General features: G+C 35.3%; 2 non-coding genes across 2 annotated transcripts; both read left to right on the top strand.

Annotated features, from left to right (window-relative positions):
* The first annotated feature begins 2,729 nt into the window (after positions 1–2,729).
* On the top strand, positions 2,730–2,801 carry Trnam-cau (transfer RNA methionine (anticodon CAU)). The gene has a single exon. It is a non-coding gene; the product is annotated as a tRNA-Met (tRNA).
* A 4,168-nt stretch (positions 2,802–6,969) lies between these two features.
* On the top strand, positions 6,970–7,041 carry Trnam-cau (transfer RNA methionine (anticodon CAU)). Its single transcript has one exon. It is a non-coding gene; the product is annotated as a tRNA-Met (tRNA).
* Positions 7,042–13,912: the final 6,871 nt, after the last annotated feature.

Here is a 13,912-nt window from a genome sequence, read left to right as displayed (position 1 = left end):
GCGCATAATTGTTTACGTTTATAATTTGTTGAGAAATTAAATGAGTTGAGCTCAAATTGAAATGCATTAAATGTAATTAATTTGGCGGCAAAAATTCACACACACACACACACTCGCGCACATACACACACTTATCAAAATAGTTAACAAAACGTTTGCGAAAACAAAAACAACAAATTAATTCAGTTTACTTTATTAGAATAATAGATTTTCGCCCTAATGCACTAACACACATCCAGCATAACTGTAAAATTATATAATTATGCTCTGGGCGCCATATTATTTATGCTGGTGACACAAATTGGCAAGTGAGTGTGTGTGTTCGACACAGTGGTGTATTTAACGTGTTTTGCTTTGAAATTTTATGACAGGCAGCAACAGTTTTCAAAGTTGCCACATACCAAAAAATTTATTTTAATAATTTTTCAAATAAAAAACACTGATAGGTAAGTTGGTATGAGTGTTGCCACTTCGGGTTCAATTAGCGCTGGATGTGCCAATTTGATGCACTATCGTCGGCCTTTTATAGACTTGCTATCTTATTTCATTCAATGTTTGGTGCCTGATGTGCTTCAAATATTCTGTGTCTGATTCGTGCTAGGATCCTAGTTTGGTCAACTCGTCTGCTTTTTCATTACAGAAAATGTGCCTTTGGCTGACCACCCAAATTAAGGACAAATGGAGTTGACTCCCCAGTGAGCTTAGAGCCCTTCTGCAATTGCTAACTATGCTGGAATTAATTAGTGGCGTCGACAACGCCAGCAAAGTTGTATGGTGATTCGTGTTTATGGTTATTTTCCCTCTATTATTTAATAGAGCACAACAGATCCTCTTTACACCTAGTACTTGCGTTAGGAAGATACTTGCTGAGTTTGGTAGTCATTCGAGTGTACATTCGCACCCATTCCGCTTTCCGTTTTGGACTAGTCGATATAGATAGGCATAACCCTCTTCTGCATAACCCTCTTCTACAAACCTCTTCGTGAGCGGAGAACGTCTAGAGAGTATCTTCACCCGGAAGTGGCTATTGAAATTTAACATTAGGGAATATATATAGTCTGAACTTGTAGCACCGGTACTCTCTGTACTCCTGCTAGTTTCCTGATATTATAGTTTTTCTTTAGAACAGGCCACCAAGTCAGCGCTTCGTCTGTCAGAACTGGCATTATGACGGCCGTTGTGTCGTGCAAAACGTCAAACTTTTTGCGAAGTTCAAAAGATATTTGATATTTAGTTCTGAGACTTCATCTAGTCCCTTGTACTGCGAAGCTCCTATATCTAAGCTGAGTTCTAGATAAGGCCCGACATAAACAGAGGAGGTATTCCATGATCTTGGCCCTCCTGCATGCCCCAAACTTTTCGTCTCACCCTGATTCGTCTGTCAGCCCTTTCAAAAACTTCATTTTGTATCCTTTATAACGACTTGCGTATTTCCTGTACTAGTTCGCCAGTCAAGCTGAAGGCACTTTTGTCATTTTTTTTCTATTTCGTTTCCCTTAATTTAGTGTTTACAGAAAACTATTTTAGTTTAGAAATTTTACATAAATATATGAAAAAGAAGAGCACACTTTTCTCATAATATATGAAATGTTCGTTCGGGAACCCTATTTTCTTTCGAAAGTGCTTTCCTTAGCGTTATACTAGTTCTACTATTCAAAAATACTTTCATTAAAGATGTAATATTTATCGAAAATTTGACTAAATGAAGGTAAATGTTCTGCCATTTTATCCTCTAAAGGTTTCAGCAATTACAATTATGTTTTATTTAAATATCTAAATGAAAAGACGAAATTGCTGGATACCTATAAGAAGAGGGTGTTCGTTCGGCCTTGAATTGATTCGAATTATGAATGTTTTCCAAGTTTTTTTTCGAGTGCTTTTTGTATTAAAAATCAGTGAATAGTTGTAGTAAAAATTGTAAACAACTTTCTCAAATATATTCATAACTTTCATAAATATTCCAAATATGCCATTCATCCTGTGATTCCTTTCTTCATACTGCTTTCGAGTCAAGGATAAGGAAGGATATGAGATTGTGTGTTGAATATTACCCTAAAGGTAAAATATTAAGGATTTTTAGTTTAAAATTTAATAACCGACAGAGATTGCTTGATTCGAGCCTCTACTAGAATACCCTTTTAAATCGCTCTTCGCTTAACTAATGTAAGTACACCACTGTACTGAATTGTATTATAAGCTTTTTGCAGCCTCTCTCCTTACAACTTAGACAGGATTTGGTAATTACGCCAGACTGTTATTGATAAAACGATTTCACGCGTTACTCGTTTGTTCAAAAACGCTTTTGATGCTGAAAATTGCCAACAATTCTTTAACAAAGCAAATTAATTACAAAATTCATGTTAAATGCAAAATATTAATTATTATTTTGATGGGGGTGGTGCAAAGGTATGCTGTACGAATACATAAAATAATGTGTAAAGAATCGATTAATTCTAGGTAAATTAATCGAAACACTCTGAATAAATGACAAAAGACAGCTTTTGTTTATAAAGTTATAAAAAGTATATTATATTTTATTATAATCGTACATACTCGATATTTGATGCCGGTATATTTTTAATTTTCGAAAACCAGTATTGCGAAATTTATGCAAAAAACTGGTTAAAATGTGTAGAAAATGTTAGCGTTAATGTGACAAACAAGACAAGGCGAATCATGAGGGGGCGGAGAAAACAGCTATAGACTAACTAAGCAAGTAACGGTATGTAAGCAGAGTGGCGCAGTGGAAGCGTGCTGGGCCCATAACCCAGAGGTCCGAGGATCGAAACCTTGCTCTGCTAATTGTTACGGAACCACATGTAAATCCGATTTTTTGTTAAATAGTACTTTTAAAAGAAAAGTAAGTATATTAAAAATGTATACATTTTATTCTAGATGTGTGCATAAATATCACTATGATAAAAAAATTGTTTTAATTAGTTTGCTTCGAGAGCATGGAAAATTAATTATTTTAACGAATGGAATGTATCCAAAACTAAGGAACAAACAATATATAGAAAAAATATTTTGAATAATATTTAATTTTTTTTTTTAATATTTAAATAAAAAATAATATTTAAAAAGTTTTTAAAAAATATTTAAAAAAATATTTTATACACATTTTTTTTATTTTTTTTTTTAATTTTAAAAAAATATTATAAAAATATATTTAAGAAATATTTAAAAAATATTAAAAAAAAAATGTTAAAAATATTGGCATTAATTCTAGCTCTTTGACATGATATGGGATGGTCGGCGAGTTTGCCAGAGGAAATTGGTAACTGGAATATGACAATGTGAAAAGATTAGCCGCCACTTCAATGCTTCCTGTAGCATTTAAGTAATTAGTCCTTCATGATTTGACATTCTCCTATACATAGGAGGGTATCTGAGATACTCGAGACAAGCCATGATGGGTTTTTCTGGTAAAGAATAAACTTTTCTATAATTTTAGAACAAACTATACCGCACCTTGCAGTTGACTACGTGGACGAATAGTCTTAAAACTAATCAAAATAAAATAATAATAATGTTTCTAAATAATTTAGACATAGTATCTTGAGTAAGTAGAAACAACTGTTAATAGATTGCGTAATGCTCTCCAGCCCATCCATCATGTAAACAGCTTCACATTTTATCTTAATGTGCTCATCAATAAATGGGTATTTTTATTAAAATTGCTTCCACTAACGACTACGAGTGCTATTAAAAATTTGCACCCAAAATTGCACATAAATTTTGCAATAATCAAACCGCAGTAAATTCCAAAAAAAAACCACAAACGCCCAAATAGGCAACTAAACGTGGCGCCAGTATAATCAAGGTGCTATAGAAGGATAGGATGCAAACGCATTAGGTCATCAATATCCATTTCTAGCAGCAAGAAACTATAGCAAAAAAAAAAATCAAAAATACACAGAGCTGGCCGAAAACTGCAAATAATCGTAAAAATGGAGAGCATAAAGTGGCGTGGTTTGTAGAGGCAGATAACGCGCCGTGGAGGAAAACACGAGGAGTTCACATAAATCTAAACGCAATTACCCAGTTTTTAAGATAAATGCGAGGGCTGTTCAAATTAAATGGGCAAAAATACTTTGCTGACTGTGCGCCAAAATGTTTGTTGGCCACACATTAACCGGCTGCATGTGGCGGTAAGGCGCCGAAAAATATTGAACCAAGTCAATAGCCAATGGTCATAAAACCGAAAATCGCTTGTGAGTAAACGGAAAATTGGTAATGAAGTGATACCCGCGGTGAAATACTACTATTTTATATTAAATAAAAAATCACCAGAATTTGAAGTACCTACACATAGGCTGAAAAGATAAGAAAATTTAGAGCGAGTAGAGTTAAATTCACTCAAATGTGTACCTTAAAGAAAATTAATAAATATTTTTTTACTATTTGGAAGTTATTATGATGCCTTTTTGTCGAGATATGGTTGATAAAGTAGTTTTCGCGTATTTTTTAATAATTTTTTAACCGCAACTGCCCTCTACACTCTTTTTTCCTGTGTCCCAAAGTTTTGTCATTTTTTGGCGTAATTTGTGACTAGTTATGCACTTTACTTGTTTTTTACTTAACAACTAACCACTGTCCCCAAGCGGGGTCATCAAACCTAAGTCTCACTTATGAAAGGTTGTTGACTTTGCTAAATGTAAACAAAATGGTCTTCGACCAAAGAAAGAATTGTTGACCTGACTTAATGTGAACAAAAGGTTCATTGAACTCACTAAAAGTCATTGACTTCAGATATGGCTGACCTAGCTAATTGTAAACAAACGGGGTTCATTCACTTAATCAAAGGCCCTTCACCTCAGGCTGGGTAGATCACTTCGCAAAATGTAAACAAAGCTTCACCAAAGATCAATTGCGTCAGAAATGGTTGTTGACTTCGCTAAATGTAAACAAAGTTATCATAGACCTACTCAAAGTAATCAAAAGGGTTATTGATCTCGCTAACGGTCAGGATCAGCTGAGCTAATATGTGTTAGTTTTCATTGAAATTTATATATAAATTCTGTGTTCTATAGTTCCCAAGTAATTTAGAGCAGAACAGTCGCAGTTAGCTTGGGTTAAATCTATACAAATTCAATGGATTTTCAGAACCAAGAACTTATACACATTTTTATTTATTTATTTTATTTTTCGGATTCTTCGTATACCAAAAATTATCCCACAGAAATGCAAAAACTATTTCTCTTGTAACTTTTTTTTTTTAATTTTTACTCGAGCTCTCAAAAATCATTTTGTTTAATTTTTCATATATTAAAATAAAAAAAAGTCTGCCAAAAGCTTTCATTAAATCTTTCATGTGCATACTTTCGAACTTTTTGTAAAAATATTTCAATATTTCCTATATTCATGAGGTTCCACCTCAAAATGCTTTTAATAAAAATTAATTAAAAAATTGAAAAATTGCAACCATTCAACTTTGAGTCACAAGAGCTAACCAACCTCAAACAAAAATTTGCTCAAGCCTGTGTAAGAAAAAATTTTCTGAGGTCTAACTGCAAAAGCACCCGAAATAATACAGGCATACCTAAACTAAACTATCGAAATCAATTACTTTGGTATGCCATAAAAAAGCACCCTCATCGCCCTTTATAAATAGACCGAAACATCAAATGCCCTTTTTACGTGGAGCTGACTGATGGAGTTTTTGTAAGCCTACCATTTTTATTTTGTTCTTCCTGCTAAACTACTGCCGCTTCATTGACGCACTGCAAGCAAACAAATATCGAAGGAAATATTTCAATAATATTAAAAATTTAGTGCGGTCTAAAAATATATATTGCTGTTTACCCTGAAATAAAATAAAAAAGTGAGTAACGATAGAATAAGCTGTAGGCAAGTTAAGACGAGTGGAAAGGTCAATAATAACGGTATGCATGCGGTATGAAAGCTAGTCCCACACACATTCACTCACTATTTGGTAAAAAGGAAATATTGCTGCCTGGCACTCCAAACATTTTGTGGCCTCAATAAATTGATATTAAATATTTTAGCCAAACTATGTTATGAAAAGGCTAAGCAAGCAAATAATAATAGAGTAGTGAGTGGTAGGAAAAAAGCATGCTTGCCATAAAAGCAGGAAATTCTTAAAGAAAAAAACGACAAGTTGGATGTGTTCCTTTCGCACTGAAAGAATTGAGAAACAAAAGGTCGAAGAAGTTACATGTATATATACAAACCTTGCGGCTTGTGGCGCTTAAAGGTATGCCTTTGCATACTGAACATACATTGCAAATATTAGTATCGCTTGGTGAAAGGAAGGAATCTCGCAAGTCTTTTGATATTCAGAAATATTTGAAACGTTAGTGGAAAAGGTTTTTACATGAAAGCAGTCCTTTGCAAAAAAGCAAGAAAATTATTTCTTGGAAAAATATTTTTCAACTTGTAATATTGGATAGTCGAAAAAGTCTTTTCGTATTTTGTCAATAGATGTCGTTGCAGTCGTATATCTCCAGTGCTACCAATCACATTGTGACATACCATATAGTGTTGGAAAGGTGAGATTTCAAGCTTCATTTAAACAAGCTTCAGAAAACCAAAAAAAAAAAATTAAAATCGGAGAGTTGAAAACAAGTTACAGCTGTTCAAACATGAAAATAATAAGAAATTCGCTATATTTTGAAATTTTTGTATAAAAAGGGAAGAATGCCACGAGAGCCTATGCTGTATCAGTTCGCGTAGCACAACAATGGTTCGCTCGCTTCCGTTCTGGAAATTTCAAAATTTCGATTTACACTGATGGAATAATGTCTTTAGCGGAAAAATGGCAAAAAGTGTTCGACCAAAATGGTACACGTTTTTTATTTATTTATTGGTATAAATATAAAAAAAGTTAAAATTTGTTTAGAAATACGAAAAGACTTTTTCGACTACTAAATATATATCTTGAAAATCATAGATGACATAGATAAGATAATGATTAGCTTACTAAAAATTGGCAACATTGTCTTTGTAAGCAGAGTGGCGCAGTGGAAGCGTGCTGGGCCCATAACCCAGAGGTCCGAGGATCGAAACCTTGCTCTGCTATACTTAACGTTGTTACAGTGTTTTTTATATTTTTAGGGTAGTATATTGCCAACTAAATTTAAACAAATTAATTTTCAAACAATAACTTATAACAAAAAAAGTTCACTCAAAAATATTTCTTAATGTTACCAGCGTAAATTTAACAGTTTAAGGGGGCCAACATGCCATTAGTATCACTTTAAATATGAGCCATTGAACACCTTTATTACACGTCATTATGCCGCACAAATGGGAGGCCGGGCGAGGTTTTGTGTTACACCACTGGGGAGCTGCATCAACATAATAACTCTGAGTCCACACTATACTGTTATGTATGTGCACGTGTGCGTATGCGGTGGCTCGCGTAATTATTGACTGCCATGCATGAGCTCATGATGAGCTGTCATTATTTATTCTTACCGTCAGCCGCGTCCAGGAGGACCATGAGCCATCGAAGCTCATGAAAAAATGATAAATCTGCAAAATAATAGCGGGGGAGCAAAAGCATCATGGGAGCGCATAAGAGACGGAGTCGATATCGCGCAGTAGATTAAGGTTATTTAATCAAGCTAGCCGGCGGGATTAAGGTGAAAAAGTCAATGAAAGTGAATGAGAAGCGCCAGTTTAGCAGCTATGCGGACGGTGGGAAATAAATGGCTGGTCGGGGGCGCGCTGGTCATTTGTGGTAATGAGCGTTGCATGTAAAATACCTATACAGACGCGCCATTGTTTCTTTGCAAATAGGTGGCATGTTGCTGTTTTTGTTGTCTTTGCAACTTAGCACAGCATCCAACGTAAAACGGAGAGTGACTTATTGACCAAGCCGGCGCTGTGGGTTAAATGCGGCTGGCAAGCTGCGCGTTTTTATATAAAAGAAAATTTGTTGTTGTTGTTTTTGTAGCGCGTCACTCCCATCAGCTGGCTTAATGAAGATAATATGCTGATATGCCGCACTATAGGTGGAGTAGCGACGTAGTTGACGCTGATTTCCATCATCATGTGGCCGCAGCGTTGCGGTGTGGCATGCAACGCCAAGCTATCAAACACGTATAACTGTTGTTTGCGTGTACATATGTATGTAAGCGCCGCCTTTGCTATGTCAGCAGCGGCAAACGCTAAACGAACGCCACTACACAATATCCATACGAGGAAAAAGCAAGGCAAAAAAAAAAAAAAATTCCAAAAAAATATGCTGTTGCTTATGGCGAGAGTGAAAAAATAACAACAACAAATTTTCGCAGACACTTACAAATGTGTTGCCATTATTTGCCTGACCAGCTTGGCGCACGTTGCTGTAGCCACCACAGACCTTCATTACAGGCAAATGACTGGCGAGCAGTCAAATAAAGCAAACACACATACCAAACATATGCATATATACATGTTCATATGTAAGTATGTAAACACCCTGTAAATATATAAGCAACCTGTGCTGTATATACTCCGATTTGTTGCCTGCTGGCCACTGACTCTATGCACAGCCTCTTGGCAAGACAAGCAACGCCCGCAGCTGTTTTGGACGCCAGCTACGCTCGCCCTTCTCTTACTACCAGCCGCACAGCATCCACGCCTGCATTGCCGCTGGACTTCCGCCGCCAGCAGTCAGCCGGACAGAAGTGTATCAATTTTTAGCTTAGTAATAGATTGCCGGTTATTTTCTTTTTAATTTAAAGCATCACTTTCGACCACAAACGCAAATGTGCCGTGCAAATGACTAGCGCTTGTTGGTGGCAGACATGCATATGGTTCGTATATACATGGATGAAGATGTGTTATAAGCTTATCAGCAGCTACATATGCATATAACGGTATATATTAATACACCCAGTAAGCATTTGATTAAATTTTTGGAAGTCTTTGAGAAAAAAAAACTGAGCATCACTAAGAAGAAAATATGCCAGGGTTTACATGGGTTTTTATTAAATTCTATAATACCTTTAGAATATTGTCCTAAATTTTAAATTATTATTTTTTATTATTTTTTCCAAAAATTTCAGAATTTTTTTTTTAATACGTATGTTTGTACCAATAAAAATGTTATAATAAAATATTTAATTTTTTATGCGAATTTTTTTTTGAAAAAGTATAATTTTTACTCAAGGAAACGCATGTAACCTATGTAAGGTCCTCAGTAAGATCTCCCACCACGCTAAGGGATCAGCTATCTATCCTAACCTAACCCAACCTAAAATTCTCAGGGCTTACTGGTGTAAAGTTGGCAGCTTTATGCCTGAAATCAAGTAAATCGAGATGAGATGAGAGCAAAACCACAATTACTTTTTCATTTTCAGAACTAAAATGTTCCACACAATATCGTTTTTTTCAACATTTTTCCCAGCTGATAACAGTTTTTGGCGAAATTTCCAGCAAAACGTGTGCATTTAATCTTCTCAATCAAGTTTGTTGGGTATAATTTTTTTTCATTACTGCTCACTTCATGCAACCGCCATACCTACGTGTATAATGGTATTCAAACATACGCCCATATTTTCAATTATACACTCGTGCAAATATCTCATTTGTGTTACCAGAGCCTTTTCACAAGAAAAAACCCATCAATTAGTTTGTAAAATAGGTTAACATGCACTAATGACGTTTTCCATCCATTTTCACTCTCCACGACTGTTGCAAATACTTTTATTCGTATGCGAGTGTGTGTGAAGTAGGTCTCCGCGCGTGCAAGGACTTTTCTTACCCTCGTAATACTCATACACACACATATGTCTATAATACAACTCGCTTCACAAACATATTCAATATCATTTTCACTTATTACACCGAGTAATAGATTTGCTGTCAGCCACTCGTATGAATATCATCAGCATAGCAGACGATGTGCAACAATTTGACTTTGGCCATGGCAGCATTTGTTTATGCCTGTTTGGCTTTTGACCCAGTTCGCATGAAATAATGCACAATTACAAACAAGCTGATATTGTGGTTTCGGGCGTTGGAAAAATTAAATAAAGCAGATTATTGTATAAATTTTGTGGTTATCTGGCATTTGTTGCTTATAAAGACTGCAAGTAGAGAAAGATTATTCAAATAACCACAGGCGGTTTTAGGTAGCTATCTTATTAATCTAGCCATACGAGCTTGCTGTGGAAATTACTAATTTCGGTATAGAATTTAATTAATCAAGTAAATTGAGATAAATTAGAATGTTTTAAAATTATTTGCTCCAAGTTTGATGTGTGGTTGCCCACGGCGTTTGAGGAGTGAAAATAAATGTGTTTGTGGAAATATTTACAAATATTTTGCAATAAATTCAGACGATTGAGTAATATCAATGTTATATATAATGCAAATAAATGCAATAAATTATATAAATATTTTTTGTCGTAATTATGTTCTTATCTTTTCTAAGGTTATTTAAAGTTATATATTTGAAATATTTTTTATTTCGACAAAATGCAAATAATTTTCCCAAAAATGTTAAATACATATTTTTTTATTTTTTTAATTTTTTATTCTTTATTTTTATTCCTTACTAATTATATATACAAATTAATTTTTCTACGCAGCAAGCATTATTGCCAAATACATAATATACATATGTAATCATGTAGGTATATTTAGTGCAATATCTAACCTCTCCAATTTTCCACTAAATACGAACATGCAAGTTTCTTCTGCGTAATAACTGCAATAATATTGACAAATAACTACTTTCTTTGCAATTCTGAGCGCATTTTTTGCAAGTCTCTGCTACATCCGCACACCAAAAAAGGCAGGGGAAACTAAATGCGTTTGCAGTGTACAAAAAATATGTCTGCGTGCTGCCATTATGTGCGAGTTGCAAGTGGCATGAAAAATTGTACAAGAGTTTATGACGGAAATGCGCTATGTTGCATATGAAATTCATACGGTATAATAAATGTAATTCGACTTAAAAAGAAAAACACAAGTAAATATATATGAACATGTATGTACATATATACTTCATTCTTATATTAAAAATTGCAAAATACATATAAAATATGTGAGCCACGTTAGGAGAAAAGCTGAAGCAAGAAAATATGTTATTTTTGTACGTCTCGGTTGCAAGGTCAGAGCACAGGTAGTTTTCCTTGAACATACTGAGCCCAAGACGATGTGACTGTAGTTAATATGACAGTCATATGCTGGAGCAGAAAAACTTTTCAAATGTCAAAACTGTCAGTTTTTCTGCAAGATAGCATGGCAGCTGCTTGCTGCAGTATGTGTTGCGAAGAAATTGCAATACTTATATGCAAATGTTGCAAGTTGTTATACAAATGTGACATGTTGCATGATAAACATGTTGATTACATAATAAAAAGGACGGAAGGAGGAAGGCGGATTAAAAATGATAAGACGACGCGGTGAAGCAGACTTTAGTGTAATAAAAATATTTCATGGACTTTGAGGACATGAGGACTTTCTCCTCCTCTGCTTCCACCGACGGGTACTGAATCGAATACTTTCACGGGAAAGATGAGGGACTTGTAGAGTTTGATCTTTGTTCGACGAGAGAGGACTGTTGTTGTTGTTGTAGCGTCAGAAAGTTCAGAAGTTCTTGGCCGGTTAAAAATCCGAGTCCGTTACGGTCACATAAATCCGACTGTCGTGGGAACGGACATAGGTTCCAGTCGTCGGACATGATTTCATCCGACCATATCCTGCAAAGAAGCTGAAGTTTGCTCCTAATCAGTTCTTTGGCGTCGTATTTGAATACATCGGCCCCATTTTCTGAAAACCAATGGTTTCGGTTACAGCTGTACGTAAGGAGCTTGAAATGCCGTCCCACAGTTCCCTTATACCGAGTTGCTAACGAGCGTTCTCAACGAGCAGGAGTTCAAGTCGAGTAGAAAATCGTTCTGCTGTTTGTTGTGATTGTAGCTTCACGACGTCAAATCTTCTTTGTGTTTATTGCCATGCTTTTTTTGCTGCACAGAGATGGATGCATATCTTGGCTGCAACAAGATTTTGGTCCTAGTCGATGTTAGGACCTCGGAGCGTATCCACGTCTAAAATACTGGACTGTTTTCGGTCTATCACAACATGATCGATCTGGAGACAACCAGGTAGCTTCATGAATTTTTTAATGCTGGAATCTAAGCCTACAGGATGGTCTCTCGTCCGAGGCTGTTGTTTCCTGTTCATTGGGGGCGTTTTTTTCGTGACGGGTCCCAAACCCAATGATGGTTCGCTTCTAACTTTAGTTCGCCTTCAAACGGATGCTCATTGGCTACCCAGAGGATATTTGGTCTAAGACCGGAAGTCGTGTGCTGCTTGAGCCAAATGTAAAAGAATCGTTTCTGTCCTCTCCCAAGTGAATGCCGCTCAGAGAACTTTCTTCATTTGCGTGAACTTCTACATATGACTCTATTCTCCAATTTGAAGATTTTACCATATAAATATGCATAACTGCCTTCTCTAGCTATTTTCTGCAAGATTTCTTCGTGGTATTCATTCAAAACGAATCTTGAACGTTTCTACTTGAAACTTCAGACCTTCTTAGCATGTCTTCTGATCTAGCAGTAATTCACCTGCTTCCTTATAGCATCCTGAGTCACTTCCTATGCCTCCCTAACAGAGTTTCTGTTACCCTTCTTATCATTTCCCTCAATTTGCAATCTTTCACAGTCGCCCACAAAAATTATTATTTTATATTTGTCCAATGCAATTGCTATTTGTTGCATAAATAAATGACATGGAATTGTTTTGGTTGCTGCATTTTAATTGAAAAAGTTTCTTCGTCACTTCACTTAACTTCGCTCCTTCTCTCTCTCTCTTCATTTTAATTGAATTTTTCGGTTTCGTGGTTTGTTGTGCGAATATTTGCATGTAGCAATTTATTTGTTTGCCATTATTTTCGCTGCTGCTGCTGCAATTGTACTGTAAAATATTTTAAAAAAATATAGAAAGACAAAATATTTTGCATATCTTTGTGTAATTGCTAGAAATACTCAGTACTCATTATTACCATCGATAAATGTGGATTTTTAATTTTAGTTTGGTGTGTTAAAGTTTCTTGGTTGACTGCCAGCAATTTTGTGATATTATTTCGGTTATACTATTGGTGAAATTCTATTGAGAGAGGGTGGTTATATGGAAATTACTATTTTCTTTCATTTGATTATGCTTAATGTCAGTATTCAAGCTGCTGTTAAGCTCTTATTTCGATAAATAGGCAGTCAGAAACTAGCTTGTTTATCCAAAAAACTTCATTTCATACAGTCAACTTCGCTTATGACACATAACGCCAAATTCTTCAATATGCGCCGACAACAATAAATTTGGTACTTAAAAGTGAATAATTGCGGTGAAGATTTTCGAAATCGCAAAGTTAAATTGCCCATATAGAAAGTCATAAAAGTCCATATGAGAAAACCACCATTCAAAAATTAACCACAAACATACGGCAAAGTAGAGTTGCAACGAAGAGTAGAAGGCACGAGTAGAAGGCAAAGTCAAAGACCGTTTTGGTTGTGGCTATGCAAAATTGTTGAGTAAAGCATGAGGCGCAATGCAGCAAGTCAAAAAGAAGCATTCATATTCATATCTGGCGGCAAAAGTTAAACGACTAACACTGCTAAAGGCTGAAAGGATCAAAAAGGAGTCGATGCCACGGCATAGGCTAGGCATATCAGCACAGAGGCAGAAAAGTTGGCAGACGGATAAACAAGCGTCATTTTCTATTTTTATATACGTATAAGAGTAGGTGCAGGACTTATTATTTTGCTTTGGATATGATTCATAAATAAATGTTTGGACATTGGTGGTATTCAGGTGATTTTGGACATATAGTATGTACTTAAGTGTTTCAGGAGAGTAGAGGACGAGAGTAAAAAATATTTTTTTTGTACATTTTTGAATTAATAGTTCGTAATTTTGCGGTTATTGAAGTGGATAAGAGCATATATTGGGT

This window comes from Bactrocera dorsalis, chromosome 3 (assembly GCF_023373825.1).
Source record: "Bactrocera dorsalis isolate Fly_Bdor chromosome 3, ASM2337382v1, whole genome shotgun sequence".
Taxonomy (NCBI): domain Eukaryota; kingdom Metazoa; phylum Arthropoda; class Insecta; order Diptera; family Tephritidae; genus Bactrocera; species Bactrocera dorsalis.
This window is presented reverse-complemented; position numbering and strand designations above follow the sequence as displayed.